This window comes from Poecilia reticulata, linkage group LG4 (genome assembly GCF_000633615.1).
Source record: "Poecilia reticulata strain Guanapo linkage group LG4, Guppy_female_1.0+MT, whole genome shotgun sequence".
Taxonomy (NCBI): Eukaryota; Metazoa; Chordata; class Actinopteri; order Cyprinodontiformes; family Poeciliidae; genus Poecilia; species Poecilia reticulata.
Genome location: NC_024334.1, coordinates 13,889,620 through 13,905,623, shown reverse-complemented (window position 1 = coordinate 13,905,623; position 16,004 = coordinate 13,889,620). Strand labels below are relative to the sequence as shown.

Genomic DNA, 16,004 nt, shown 5'->3' with positions numbered 1-16,004 from the left:
GGTGGATGGATGGATGGAAACTCAAGGCACCAGGCTGAGATTTAGTTTTGTGAAATTCCTGCAATCACCATCTGTCTCTGTCATAAGGAAATGTACTTTTGAAAGAAGGTCTATATCAAAACAAATTAATTAGTTAGGCTTTGGAAGTTGCTCTGCTACTCATCTACTCAGTTACAAATCAAATTCAATGGTTTTTAAAATAGGAGGACTTGCATGTAAGAAAAGGGTTATTATTTGGATAATGCCAATTGTTATTTTAAAGTGTAAGATCATTGTCACTCTTTAGTAATGGGGATCATCTTTTTCAGTCTGAACACAAGGTGAATACAAATAGCGATATTTCATCAACAATACAAATTACCACCCAGTGAGACAGTAATTGGTTGTGATGAATGTGCATCAGCAAATTTACAGTCATAATATGTAATGATACAGTAAACATAGCTGTGCAGAAATAAAGTAGATTCAGCAACCTCTGTGTTTAACCAACATACCATCAGTGTCGGCATGTCATCACAGAATGAAATGGGAGAGTTGTTGGAGATGACAGAAAGGCAAAAGTAGCTCAAATAATGACTTGTTGCAACCAACATAGCTGGTTAATCTCTGAATGAACATGTCAAGTGTCAGTGTTGTAAAGACTGCCTAACATGACACCAAGTGAAGACTAAGACTGAACCAATAAGATGACTATGTTGCAGCAAATGCTTAAAGAAAATCAAGAAAAAAACTTTTTGTACTGGTTTGCCAGTTATGTTCACTATTACATTATCAACATTTATTTAACCAGGATGAAAAAAACTTACTGAGAATAAAAACTGGACAATGGTAAGCAGAGGCATTTAGGTGAACACAAACGTGAATGAAACAGACCTACACTACATGTCACTTGTTCAATGAATCAGCCCAACAGATATGAAGTTAAACACACAAGCCACATAACTCTGCAGAGTGCATACATCCAGCGTTAGCTGAGTAAGTTAACAGTGACAGCAACACGGTGGAGGTGCTGGACTCACCTCATTGGGTTTTTTTCCCTCTTGTGTTTTGTATTCAGAAGAATGTCTAAATATTTGTCCTGAAAATGTTTTTCCCTCTTGTTGTCTCATCACTCATCTTCTAACCTTATGTACAAAGTGACACAAGTGGCAGTATTGAAATTATTGAGAACAAAAACTTGAATTTCATTTAAGGAATATGTCACTAAGTTGTAGTTGTTCGTGGTCTCAAAATGATCTTGGGACCAAGATGCTCTTTAAGTACCAGAGCAAACTACCACAACGTACCTGGATACAAAACAAGGTCAACCTAGTAAATTCTTAATCACCTGTTCTTGCTTTAACTAGACCTGAGAACCCAAAAGCACTTCACACTGCATTCAATCACTAACACACCCATTCACACAATGGTGGGCAGCTACTGCAGTCACAGCTGCCCTGGGATTCACTGACAGAGGTGAGGCTGCAATGCAACGGTGCCACCAGGTCCTCTGACGACCACCAGCAGGCCAGGCTGGTGAGGAGTTTTGTCCAAGGACATAACGACAGAGAAGAAGTGGAGATTGGACTGGCAACCGACCGGTTAGAGCACATGTGTCAAACTCAAGGCCCGCGGGCCACATGTGGCCCGCCATGTCACTTTATGTGCCCCCCAGCGTTTTATAGGCCCATGATTAACTTAAAATAGGTTTTGAGCACGAATTGACTTCAAACTAATAATGCATTCCCATAATGCATTCCGATTGTTACCAGCCAACATTACGGTTTCTCGCCACTAGAGAGCAGCAGAGTCACCTCAAGCTGCTTATTGATTTTCCCAGCGAATAAAACTGATATATCGACAAGCTAACATCAAAACGTACAAGAAAAGAAAAATCGATTTACAAGTAAGACTGTGAATGAAGATGTGTGTGAGTTGGTGTCAGAGCGGCAGGTCGCACTAGACTTTTTTTGTTATCCGTTATCTGGACCGACAACATAAAAAAAATCGGTCATGTACTATTTTTACCTGTGAAATTACAATCATATTAACATCGGCTATTTAGCCACATTTTTTGCGGTTTAGTTAATATTCACTGTGAATCCAGATCCCATCACAAATTAAACAGATAAATGCATCTACATTTTTCTCCGTAGTGACAAAAACCACTGGCCTCAATAACTTATAATAAATTAAATTAAGTGACTTCACTTAAATTAGCATCACTTCATCCGCTGGGGTCTCAACGTACTTCCTCCTGGTTCCCATCTGCAGAAAAATCTGCACTAATTCATCAGTCAATTGAATCTGTCTGATCCAAACAGATCAACTGAACTCTGTGAGTGTTTTGCGCGGTCCGGGCGTTTGCTTTTACCAGAATTAATTAATTTGTTTATTTTTTTTTTTTTTTGCGTGGTTTTGCTTCTCCGAAACGGACAGATGTTCAGATGTTACGTCTGCAGCTCCTCCAGGACGGCCCTCTCCTGGGTAACATGCACCCAGGAGGCTCCATTTGTTAAATCTTCTGGATGAGTTACTTCCAGCGGTTTTTAATTCTTCGCAGCGGTGGAGCCGCTTCCGCAGTGGTTGAGCTGCGCAATGCGCATGTTAATTAACTTCTGCGTCGTCATTTATTTCCTCAAAATAAACTGCCGGCTCCTCAAATGGATTAACACAACGTTGCATTCTCTTTAGTTTTCTCTGGTCTGTAATGGAGACTTGAATTTAATGCGCCATTTCAACCAAAGGTTTTGAATGCGCTTGATAACCAGACGCTCCAAAGCTCCAGATTTAACAATATGAGGTGTTGTTTAATTTATTTTTAACATTGTATTTTCATACATTTATGCTAGGACTGCCCAAGTCTAGTTTTCCAGAGCTACCATCTGCAACTTTAGATGTGTTCCTTCTCTATCACACCTGGATCATTGACTCATTATCAGCCTCTACAGAACTGAGTTGCTGCTAATGAGGGAAGTCAACCTTTTGTGTGGGGTGTTTTAGCAGGGATGCATCTAAAAGTTGCAGTCTGGAGGACTGGACCTGGGAACTCCTGATTTGTACCGTCAATGTGGCCTGTTGATGGTGGCCAATATGCTGAAGTGGCCCTCAGTGAAATTGAGTTTGACACCCCTGGGTTAAAGGACAAACTCCTACCACTGCTGCTCCCCATAAGAAAGTGGCCAGTAAATGTATGCAGTAGAAGTGCAGGTCAAATGCTCACAATGACCCAGAACTCTGCAACACTGAATTGTCATCTTCGATACATGCAAGTATCGACCATTCGCCCAAACAATAAATGAAATGGAGTTTGTTGATTGATCGACCTGCAGATATTTGATTGGCCTGCTGATTTATCAGTGCACCCCTGTCTAGTTAAATTCTGACTAGCATTATGATCACTGTGCTTTGGCATTTCAGGGCATAATTTTAATTCCCTCCAATGTTCCTGAACTGAAGTAGTGACTTGAGCCACCTCAGTTGAAATTATTACATAAACATGGCTCTCAATTTTTTTTCCTCTTACATGCTTAATGTTGCTTACAGGTCCTGTGCTACTTTAAAGTATAATGTGTTATGTATAATATATATACTGATATGTCTTGGTAATTATTCAAAAAGTGTCAATTCTACCTTGGGCTCTCTTGGACTGTGGAACCGTCAGCCAATTAACCTTTTTCAAACTGTTCATTTTTTTAATCGTACCATAAATTTAACACAATGTCAGCTGCTTCACATACAGTGTATAGTCTCGTAGATTATAAAAAATGAATGTGAACATTAACAAAGCAGACTTAGCCTTAAAATGAGAACAACTTTTTGGACCTGTCATTATGCGGTACCAGCAGGGCCAAGCAGCGAGGTGTATGGGGGAATGGCTTGACACTCCCATCTGACACAAGCCTAATGGGCCAGCAGGGTCATGCTGTTTAAAGGCAGTTAGCTAGCTGAGTGACAGCACTGTACCAGGCCAGAGGCTCAGCTGTCACGGATCGCAGGTGTGCAGCTGAGTTATGGGTTGTTGTACGAAGCGATAAGGTCGACAAGAGACCAGGAGGAGAGAGGAAAACTGAGGGAAAAAGACAGAAATAGACCACAGAGAGGAAACGCTGTCTACAGAGATGAAACCTGAATATGGGTTTACATGCAGCTGGTGAGCAAATCCTACAAAATCATCACCATCACCATTTGGCTGCATGGAAGAGTTTGTCCTGTTCTACTGACAAAGATCTTTAAATTTGCTTTAATGAAACTCTAGTATGTTTTCCTAGAAAGTCTGGTTTGTTTGGAGAGGTGTGAATGTACAATCAAACTCTGATGTAGAACTCTGGTCCACCTAAAAACCTAGGTCTCTATTCAATTGAAGTGAATTCTGGCGCAGTTCAAATGTAGAGACTGCTCCAAAAGCAGGAAGCATATTATTGTGCAGGGCATTCTGGGTAAATATAACCAAAATAAACGCTCAGGCTAAGAGCTAGTGGAAGAAATGGCTGTGGTCTTAAACACAACAGAGAAATCCTACAACCAAAATCTGACTCTACTCCACTGTGAAAGCCGACTTTCTGTTCAGTGTCTTCTTCCTTAGTGTCTTCCTGTCATTTCCTTTAGTTGTTCTTGGTGCAGCAAGTAGAGGGGAAATGCCCAAGCAGAGTCCTGAGTGGCGAATTAGCTTTAGCTATATACTTTGTGTTACGGCCCTGGGCCTTGTAAGCTGGGCTGCAGATGTCTTGTTGTCTGCCTTTGTGCTCCTCCTCCTCCTTTACAGGTGCTGCTGATCAGGTTGATTGGGAGCGCAGAGTATTTATACCTGGCTATCTCCGTCTTCTGGGTCGCCTTCAGTGTCCACTCTGCCGCTTGACGCTTGTGGTATTTTGTTGCCAGGCCTCATCTCCCCTCCTTTTTTGCACATTTGTGTTTGTCTTTGTTTTGGCACTTCAAGACTTCCATATGCACTTATACAACACATCCAAGCATTTGCATTGCACCACTGATGCTGATATCGACAATCCATTGTTGTTTTTGTTAATAAATATTCATTTTTCTACACTTTAATCCCTGCATGGTCTCCCGTTTTTGTTATGACCTTGAGCCAGTAGTAAAATTTGTATAACACATCAGTTACAGACTCATTTCATTCTACGTTTGTATTAGAGATGTGCCGATCAGGTTTTTTCCTGCAGATACCGATTCCAATCACCCATGAGGGCCGATCACATAATTATTATTTATTTTAATCATAAACACTACCGGTTACATTATGTGGAAAAAGGAATCACGAATTCACCTTAATTTAGACAAAAACTTGTTTTTAATAACTTTTTCCAAGAAAAAAACAAAACGGGCATTGTACAAATTGTACTGCTATAAGTAATACTATCTTTAACAGACTGAAAACATATGAAGGCTCTGAAGAGGCTAAATAATGCAAAGAGTCAAAATAAAACCTCTCAACATTGCCAAAAAGTTCAAGTATAAAACTTAACATTCAAAGGCAAATACAGGATCCATTACAATAAACAATCCTGAGTTACTGAATGAAAACTTCCTGATAGCATGGCGGCTAGCTGATTACTGCTAGTTCTGATTGGCTGTTTCTGACTGAGCAGAGTAATTATGCAGAAAAGGGAGGAGGCAGAGGAGGTCGATTATTTTTTCTGAGATTATCTGTCTCATGTTAGGACAGCGAAAGTTTTAATATGTAAAATTAATTTTTTTAGGTTAGATGCTGCAGCTTTAAACAGGTTCGGTGTGAGAGTCACTACCATGTGGAGCAGAAGCGGCGCTCAGTCTGTGAAATATTACTACCTGTAGCGCGTAGCAGCGGTTCAATAGCGAGATCAGAACCAGCGTCTTACATCGCAGCTGGAAGACTTAAATAATTTTGCGTGTTATTTGTTTAGCTTTCTGACCGTCATGCTAATCCGGGTGAGTGTTTGTAGCTGTGCGCTGCTTTACCTGCTATCTGATCCTCCATGTCTTTTTTACTGCAGTGAGCCTCGATGTAGCCAAACTCCGTTAAGTATGGCATCGTTTTTATGTCGTATTAGATTCGTCGTGTTGATGCATTTTGATGTGCTTCAATTTTCCGCCGCAACACGCAAACTTCCCCAGTCACTCAGTGCGTTATAGTTCCACATCGCTTAGGATTTGTTGCTGCTTGTTTGCGCAGTGTGAAGAAAAGAGGAGACCAGCTGCACAGGCAGGCTGCAATATGAGATGCAGGTGATCGGTTTGTGTGATCGGCAACAAGAGACTGTGATCGGCAATCACCGATCATACACTTTTTCACGGAAATCGGCCGATTGTGATCGGTGGCCGATCGATCGGCACACCTCTTGTTTGTATACATTGTACCACCACAAATAAATAAATGAATTAAATATAACAAAAGTTGCAATTCTAGTACCAAATCGAACAGAGTCTACTGGACTTTCACCTTTGTCAACTTTAGTTGTTTGAGTGAAACAAGAGAAAGTGGTACATGACCTCTGTCAGCCCACACACTGTTGACAGAGGTCAGCAGTCTGTGGGCATTTATCATGTGCAAGACTCACCTCTGACCTTTTCGAGAAGAGATTACTATATGGATAATGCTAATCTTGTTCATTATGACAATACATAATGCTTTCTTTAATGTTCAGTCTGTGAATGATCAAGCCTAAGTAATATCTGAAAGGCATAAGCTGATGTGAGTATTAATGTCAACTACACCTCCCTATATTCATAGGACTATATTTCCTATGACTATTAGATCAATTTCAATATAAAAATATTTTCATTTTGGGTTTTATATATAGAGCCCCTCTACAACATACTGAAAAACACTACAGCCAGAAAAAAGCCCATGAAGGCTTATGTGTGCAGCCTAAGTGGTGCACTGGAGCAAGTAATAGGAGACAGTGATTGGAGAAATGGATGACTCCTCAAGTAACCTTGAGTGAATGGAGCTCACCATTCACATGCCAAACACACACATAGACAAAATTTGCAACAAAGCGCAACTGACCAAGGTCTTTGTCAACGCCAAGGGCTTTCATTACGCACGTCTTCAACCCAGTCTGCCATTATCACAGCTAAAGATGAAAATCCTGGCAAAGATGTCATGTCTGCAACATCGGCCACATCCTGGTTTGTTGTGATTTATATATGATCGTTACTTTTTTCAGGCCACTTATTGCTTTAGTTGGGAACTTAAAAAGGGAAAGATCAACTAACATACTTCCCAGCATGATTCTGAGATTTTTCTGATTTGATATTCAGGTTTTAGGTCAAGTGTGTATACTCTGGATCCACTATTTTTAAATGTGGAATGGACTCAAAAGGTGAAACACCTCTGTTCAAATGTAAGGTTTTACATGATGTACTAAATGTCTGTTTCCACCCAATTGCCATGTGAATTTTAAGAGAAATTTTGAGATGTGCCAAAAAACAAAAGAGGAAGATGTGAATTGTGTGCGTTTTCTTGCACTGGCTTGGAATGAATCAACCAGGCCATGTAAAGTGTTGACATTATGCATGGCTGTTATCAACAAGATGCAGAAGTTGCAAACTTGTATGGACCACATATCTCAGAAAAATGTTGTGAGTCCTCCTCCCTGTACTTTGGATGTTGAAATTTTGACCTGATGATGGACCGGACCTGATGGTGTTCCACACAGGTTTCTATACAGGGAAAGTTATGCAACTTCCTGAGCTGCCTGAGATACTGTAGGTGCCACTGGCAGCACTGTTTTCCACCTTGCTCAGAGAGTAACTTCAAGATTTTCTTAGACACCTGCTTCACAAGTATCTCTCTCATAGCAACAGACTACCAAGTTTCAACTTGGGTTCGGTGAATGCGCATATGCAACTGGGGGGTTCGGTACCTCAAAAAAGGTTAAGAACCACTGCTCTGGAACATAAAAGTACACAAAACCAAACTTCTGACTCCATGACTGAGAATCAACTTCTGACTGCTGTCTTGTGAAAACAAATTGTTGTTGAAGTAAAATATTGTCCAACGTATTTATTGCCTCTTTTTTTCTCATCCTAGATATCCTCCTACCAGGAAAAAATATTGTCCAATCAACATTTTTTTTAAATCCCACAGTCTTTGTAAGGTAATAAAAGGTTTTATGCACTTACTTTGTCTCTTCCCATGAAAAGTGTTATTGCTGATGAACGCCATTTTTAGGAATTAGAAAAAGGTACGTACAAAAGTCCCACCCCTTCACATGTGGTATCATTGAAAAGTCCTAAATGTCCTCTTCAAATACCAAAATGAATTAATTCAGTAGAATGCAGGGGGTGGGAGATATTCAAGTTTAGAAATGTCCTCTACAAAGGGCAAAAATGAACTACTGGTAGTAAGGAGGATATAACAGGGTTAAATATGTTTTTCTCTCTTAAAATAAAAATTTATGTCATATTGGGTTATCAAAAATCCAAGTATGTACACATCTCCAACATCCTCCACAGACAATATGGACAGACACATTGTTTTCCACTTCCTCAAGAAATCCATAATGTATTCAGCTGCATCATGTCCTGTCGGGGTAAGAGGTGTTCTCCTTTGCCCAGTCCTCTCGTCGTGAAAATTTCATCCACTGCATTGAGAGATCAGCTGAGATCCGTCATTTGCAATTCAGAAAATATCCCAAAACGAATATCCAGACAGTAATAGGCACAAAAGCAAATGCAGGCCAGACAATTCTTGTAAATAAATAAGACATTTTGGAGACACTTTGATTTGTAATTTCATTTAATTTTTCATAAAATAGTCAGGGCAGCTATATTGGGATTAGCACTCTGGTTTTGGGAGAAGTGATTATCAAGGAAAATTCAGTTTGATGGAAGCCGCCCTCACGCAAAACAACTAATATAGCGCATTACTTACTGTTCACAGATAGAAGGGAAAGAGAAATATTTAGCAGAATTAATTTGTTATTGAACAAGAAAAACTCAAATCAGGCAGAATCAATATCAGAAGATTGGAGCTTTACAAACCTGCTTATGTGCCTTTATCTGCACAAAGCAACCTAGGAAATGTTATTTTTTCAAGTTGCTGCTCCCTTTAAAAAAAATAAAATAAAAATAAGGACACTTATTTCAACACCTCTTTACAAAAATGCATCACAGGTTTCAAACCGCATGTTAGAGCTCTGCTGATCAGGACCGATGCTGTGTGGGCTGTAGCACCAAGGTTTCATGGTGATATATTCACTTTAAAAATACCATCAAGCTTTTTTTTCTAATGATGAATACATTTTCCTGTTTTACCCACTGTACATTTTCTGATACGTCTCTGGTGTCTTGAAATTTTATTATGCAAGAAAAATACATTAGTGTTTAACGGAGGTTTTAAAACATCGGTGTGGCCGTTTCTGGCATTAAATCCATCTAATTATGTCAAAACAGCGATTCCTGCCTGCAGTACAGGGCTGCTTAGTGGCAATAAATGAAGACCTCATATCTGGATGCACAAGTTTAAATGAGGTGAATATTATTATATTATTATGACATCTACTGTAAATAATAAGGCACAGTATTGCAATTATATGTTATGCAAGTTGACAGTGTCCCAAGTATGCATCCAAGCAATTGATAGTTGTAATATTTTGGAACCGTTTGATTGTTCTGATTATTTTTCCTCTTTAGAACTTTCAATGTACGAGTTAAGTGGAGAAAATATTTAAGTCAGAAGCTGAAAAGTGGACCAAGTAGAATACACTAGTTTGGATGTGCAGTAGCGGTCTTGCAGGTGAAGACTTTACATTTTATTTTAGCTGGCATCTCTAAAACATGTACGCTGCTCTGGCAGTGCATCGTCCATCATAGTTCTGGTTTATATTAGGCTGAATTCATGCCTTCTCTTTCCATGGCAGGCCATATATTTTTGTGTGGATGCAAGCTGCAACAGTAATACACATTTCAGACCGGGTCGTGAAATAAAAAGAAATGCACCCCTGTGGTAAACTGAGGTTACTGTAATTTGCTCCTGCATGTTAAGGTTAATAGAGATCTAAAATAGTTCAAGTCAGGACACAAATATATTAAAAGCAAACTTTTTATTTTTACTATGGCATATCATTGGTGAGAGCTATGGATTTCATATTCTTGTTTCTGAAAGAAATAGAATAGGATTCACTTTCTCCACTGACATTACTAAACTACAACGACAGGCAGACCATAATTCTAAAACCATAAAATCAACGTTATCATTCACAATTTAGTTTTTCTGCTCTCTAATTGGCCCCGTGGAAATTCTACTGGAGGAATCCAGATCAATGGCAGAAATCTCAGATGGAACACTGAAGGGAGATCAGAATCTCATGAAAATGTGTCGGGAGGTAACGGCCAGGATAAAAATAAGAATGTTTAGTTCTTCAAGCACGTTGACCATCAGCCTGTAAAAGCTTTGTTTCTGCTGGAATGATTTCAAGGTCGAGATGCTGTTTAAGTTCTTGCTGCTCCAAAAAATCTATTCAAGAGTCACCAGTAAATAACTCGGCTTATTTATGTAATCCCTTGATATCTAATGGGCAGGGGCGGATCTAGAAAAATATGTATGTGGTGGCAAGAGGGTGGCAGGGACTTTTTCAGGGGTGGCAGCATATATATATATATATTAATATTTTGTATTAAAAACAATACGAAATATTGTTTTTAACTTGCATTGTTTCAAAATGAGCTTCATGTAGCACCGAGGCTTAAATACAATTTCTTAATGTAGTATAGTTAATTATTTTCACATCTTTCGTACTCCTGCTGATTGATATGCATTACTGATATGCATATCAATTGACATGCATTGTGTCCAGAAAACCATTTTATCCCAATACAGGACAAGGAGAAATCTGTCACAAAAATATTAGTAGCGCCATCATTTGTTATTCAATATATCTATTAAATACGACTTAAAATAAAGATTAGAAAACTGATGTTTGATAAATTCTCCATGATACAAATTTGTAAACAGTTCTGTTAGTTCTGTCAAGATGCTAGAAAGGGCGAATATCTACTTATATTGGTAAATTGTTTTATTTTAAATATGCTGTAGGAGCCGTAGTTTGACAACTGTTATAAATATCACCATGTTTTTAGAACACAGGGGATTAGCTCAGTTTTTGTCGCTTGTTTTAGGAATTGCAGCGGCTGCAGTGCGCCAGAATAAAGGTACAATAAAGCTGATAAACAGGTGAAGAACCAAATAGAACCACTTCTGGCTGTTCGCAAAGCCAAACATCCAATAAAAGTTCCACCAAGCCACTACTAAGGCACTGGAGTCATGATTCTCGACACGGGCAAAACAAGGTTCAATGTCCAAACTTATTGATTGTTCTTGGTGATTTATTTTCTTCTTTCACCAAACATCAGACATCAAACTTTAATTTGTTCTCATGCTACCGCTCTTAAAAACCATCGGCCCCAAACCCAAATACCTGCTGGTCCTTCACCAGGCCCCTGGTGGACTGACTCACATTACTTCCTGTCTAAATGTAGAAAATAAATAAGAAAATAATAAAGCAAAAAAATTATCAACCTACAAATAAACTCTGTAAATAATACAAAAAATAGAAATTTAAGAATAAAGTAACAAAATTAAATTGGATAATGAAATAAAGAAAAAAATAGCTCCAACTTTTATTCTGCCTTTTCTCGCTCAACGTTAAAGGTTACACATGACCTGTTGCCATGGCAACCGACAGACAACAGCTCAACGAGCAGACAGAACAGAGATTATCGATCAGGGGAATCAACAACAAAAAACAAACATTTCCCACACAAAAAAGTAGCAAAAACACTAAAACAGAACATTCAGTCTGTTACATTATGCTGTCAGGCTTAATGTCTATATTATGATTATTAATAAGTTTTCGCCTGAACACAGCGGCGGTTAATTAGCTGATTTAATAAACAGCTGCTCTACTGATGACGTGGTGGGCGGGTTGACCTGTTTTAGTGCCAACGGAACCAAAACACACCGAACTGCGCAGCACATGTTAAGGTTATCAAAGTCAGTAGCAGGCTAACAGTTCGGCTAATGTAACACTGTGTAGTGATCTAAATCAGTGTCGCCATAAAAATAGGAGGTCGTGGGTAGAGACTGTATAACTGTATAACTGACCCACTGCTCACTTGTTCAATCTTTTCTTTAAATTAAAAGTTTTCCTCACCTGTGAAATCTGAAGCCCTTATTACCATTATCTATGGTTGAATTAACTGCTAAACATTGCGTCCATTGTTCTGATTCTTTGCGTGATTGTAGTACTTTCCTGACCACCAATATTCCTGACTCAATGGACAGCAATGCCGCATGTGTGACTTACGATAAATCACATAATTGTCCAGTCCAGTAACATATACATCTATCAATGCTGCTGCCTCGCGCTCTGTCCTTCTCTCGCACTTCCCGCTACTTAGCAGTAGGTGTCAGGTTACATTGTGTTGCATTCAATGTTGTCGGGGAGAAAAGAGTTTAATGTCCGATTTGCCATAACTATTTATTGACTTCATTGTCGCTAGCTGGGGTGGCAACAGGGGTGGCGAGGCTCTCGTTTGGGGCGGTAACTGCCACCCCTGCCACCCCGCTAGATCCGCCGCTGCTAATGGGTGATTGGGACCCTTTAGATATAGCCTCAAACAGGCTACTTCTGCAAATACCTTGTTTATTCTCTGACTTTTATACCCTTCAAAAAGACTCTCCTGATATGAAACAAGACACCACAAAGCATCTCAAGATTTACTCTCTCACTCATTTATGCTAAAGAAACCAGCTGGCTGCAGTCCGCTGGCTTCTCAGTCAGCGACATGCATCATTAACATCTTTAAATGCTGAAGCGTCCTGCCTTTACAATCTTCAAACAGGCTGTCCTTCAACCCCCTCTGCTTAAAGCCTCCCACCCACCACTCACAGTCTTTAAAGTGTTACTAAAGAGGCTTAACAGCCCATTGCAAAGGGTCTGCATGGGGCGTTTGTACTCCATAAAACCCACTATAAGTAATAGTATTTCACCAGGAACTCTTATGGAACATACAGTGATTGCTTTACGAAAACGGTTAAAGGCAGCAGGTGAGTAAAATGATTTTTTTCCGGATTGTATTTGTTTTCCAATAATTGATCAAAGAGGCGAACTGGAAAAGTGGTTAAAACACAAACTTGTCTTAGCTGACAGAAAGTATGACTACAAAAACAGGATTGAATTCTTGGAGCATCACATGACATAAACAGCAATGACGCGTTTAGCAGCAGCATGCTAAGAAAACTATAACAGAATACATTTAGTACACTGTATACACAAAAATGTTTGGATTCCAAGATATTTCGCATTGTGTATGTTTCTAAGGTTCAAGTATGAAGTAAACGAAGGGACGGTTTATCAGCTCTATTCAACAATAATGTTAATAACCACTTCAAAAGGCTTTACCAAATGAAATCAAAGTAAAAAGAAAAATAAGCCGTAGGTTTTTAAAAAAACAGCTCAGCTATATTTGCACGTCTTATAAATCTGGTGTTAAATGAAATCTTCTCCAATTGTTGATAATATTCTCAAAAACAATTTTTCACTACTGATTTTACATAAACGGAGATAAAAAAAACAACAAATGTTTTCATGTTTTCCAGCGAAAACGTTAATTCCGATTCTGTTCGCATGGGTATGTGAAGATCAATTCTCCGATAAAGAAATTCAGACATAGCATAATTTTCTGCTAAAGACAATAAATACAAGTAAAGTGCCGAATGAGATGTGTAAATCTGGATAGTAAACCCTGGTCAAAGCTGCATCTCTCCTTTAAACAACTATCCAAAAGATTCTGAGAAAGCATCCGCGATCAAAAAAGGTGCAGTGTGTCTTTAATTCCTTGCCTTTGTGGTGGCGGCAGCGCTAGCAAGGGCATCTCAGGCGAACCACAAAGCTAAGGGGTTAAAGACGGTACCATGTTGGCTCTTTGTGAGTGGGATTCCACGCCATTTTTCCAGCTCTTTATTTTCAAGTCATAGCTAACCAGCTCCAACTTCCTGCCTGCTCAAAAACCACACGCCATTCGAGGACAAGGATAAGAGAAGCAGAGCCGGGACACAAAAAAACCCCCCAAAAAAAAAACAGGAGGAATCAGTGTTTCAGAAACATGAAGGGAAGGTCATTGTCTGCAAGCTTACCCTGGGAGAAAAACAGAGGGCCTGAACCTGCCAGAACCTATCCACGGCGACCAGGAGGTGGACCTGCAAGAGACCAGAACAACAAAGACAGTTTGTGACAAAGCTGAGGCGCCGCAGTCCGAGAGGAGTGAAATCAAGTCTGACATTTTTCATTTATTTGTAAATGCCTCCTTGGCGGCACACTCACTCGAAGCGACAGTTGGGCTTTTACCAAGTTAAGGGGAGATGATGGTAGAATAGAGGGATCCTGACAGAGGTTGTAATGAGATGCCGCATTAGGGCCGCTCTCTCATCCACTCTCCCCTCTCTCGCCCAGGAGCACGCCCTTCACTTCTAATCTGCCACCCCGACCATTTGGAGATGGTTAACCCCGCGAAAAACTACACTAACCCTCTTTGGTGCTCTGATAAAACATTCTTTCTGGGTTTATTTTGTCGAAGAGACTTTGATGCTTACAAATGCTTTTGTCAAAGGGATTTTAGAGCTCTCAGAGCCTCGGGAGGGTTCGGGGAAAGAATGGCGAAATGCATCACCTGCTCAAAATATGAACAGGTGAAAAGGATGGAGCTAACGGCGGGGAACTGGAGTAAAAAATACCAAGTTAGTGAACAGTGAGCATAAAGCAGACCTACTGTGACCTCTGGGAAACATCAAGTCATATTCTTCATCATGTACACTTTTACTAATTCTTAGCAACATAAAATAAACCAAACCAAATATTTGTTAAAGAAAAGAAATGTAACACATTTTTATATGTAAACAGATCTGTTAAAAACTTACATTGTATTTCCATGTTCCTGCAAAGTAAGTTTTGACATAAACATAAAGAAGCAGTTATTTAAACGGTTGCCCTAGACATGCTAAACTTACTGTAGCTCACAGCTAATTCAGTATTTAATGCTTCAAATCAGAATCAGTGTTCAGTTTTTAGGAAACTCCAAGCCCATGTGTGGTGTTTTCTTTATTTAAAACATTTAACTTGCCAAGAGGATCCAAGTCTGCAGAAAAAGTCCAGAAAACTTCTGACTCAGTGAGAACAATGTTGTCACTTCAGCTTCTCTCCAGGTAAACAGCGGTTAGCATAAACGACAAATAACTTTCTGATGCCATCCAGTTGTTCAAGTCCTAAGCCTGTTCAAATTTCAATTTTTTTTAATTTTGTCCTGAAAATTAAAACACCAAAGAACAAATCTGCTTTGTCTCCTAAAACTGACTCAACTTTCATTTAAACTGCTTTATGTTTGGTATCATTTTGTAAATTCATTTTATCGGTTTATATTTGTTGCTGTTAATGAATGGTTTAATGTAATGTAAGCATAGAATGGTCCAATTAAAGTATATTGCAGGTGCGACCAGTACCTTCAACACCAAGGCTTGGTAAAATACTACAGTAATAATGCAGCCTAATGAACAGAATGGAAGAATATAAAATACAGTGGCATTACTCTAACTTTACTAATGTTCGATTTTGAAAATCAAGGGTTAACATTAAAATACATTATTGTTACTTTACCTTAGAATGACAGAAAAAAATGTGAAAGCACAAAGGACTGTTTATTATGCTGGACACACGAGCCTGCAGCAGACAGGAAAATCAGAGTTCAATACTGAAAACATATTTATATCAAATTCACAAAATATCCCCAGTTTCATTTCATTTCCTAGACTTTATTGATATAGCACTTTTCAGCAACAAGACAATTCAAAGTGCTTCAAATGAGGAAAACAAGAGCACAGTGCATAGCATAAAAGTATAAAAAGTTGAGCTTCACGCTAAAATAAATGATGTTCCAGTTAATACTCTAAATAAAAGCGGAACTCACAACAACTTTGTTAAAGTTGATTTCAAACAACTCAGGGTTTCAGCATTTCCTCGGTGTATAGC

General features: G+C 39.1%; 1 protein-coding gene and 1 long non-coding RNA gene across 2 annotated transcripts in view; one reads left to right on the top strand and one right to left on the bottom strand.

Annotated features, from left to right (window-relative positions):
- Nucleotides 1–15,205, bottom strand: part of naaladl2 (N-acetylated alpha-linked acidic dipeptidase like 2) — a 415,941-nt gene extending 400,736 nt beyond the window's left edge. The window contains exons 1-2 of the mRNA XM_017304561.1: nucleotides 14,307–15,205; nucleotides 14,120–14,182 (exon numbers count right to left, since the gene is read on the bottom strand). The gene's annotated coding sequence lies outside the window, so the exon portion shown is untranslated. The remainder of the gene's footprint in view (nucleotides 1–14,119; nucleotides 14,183–14,306) is intronic.
- LOC103464028 (uncharacterized) overlaps nucleotides 12,938–16,004 on the top strand; it is a 25,276-nt gene continuing 22,209 nt past the window's right edge. Inside the window, exon 1 of the long non-coding RNA XR_533577.2 lies at nucleotides 12,938–13,030. This is a non-coding gene — a long non-coding RNA (uncharacterized LOC103464028). The remainder of the gene's footprint in view (nucleotides 13,031–16,004) is intronic.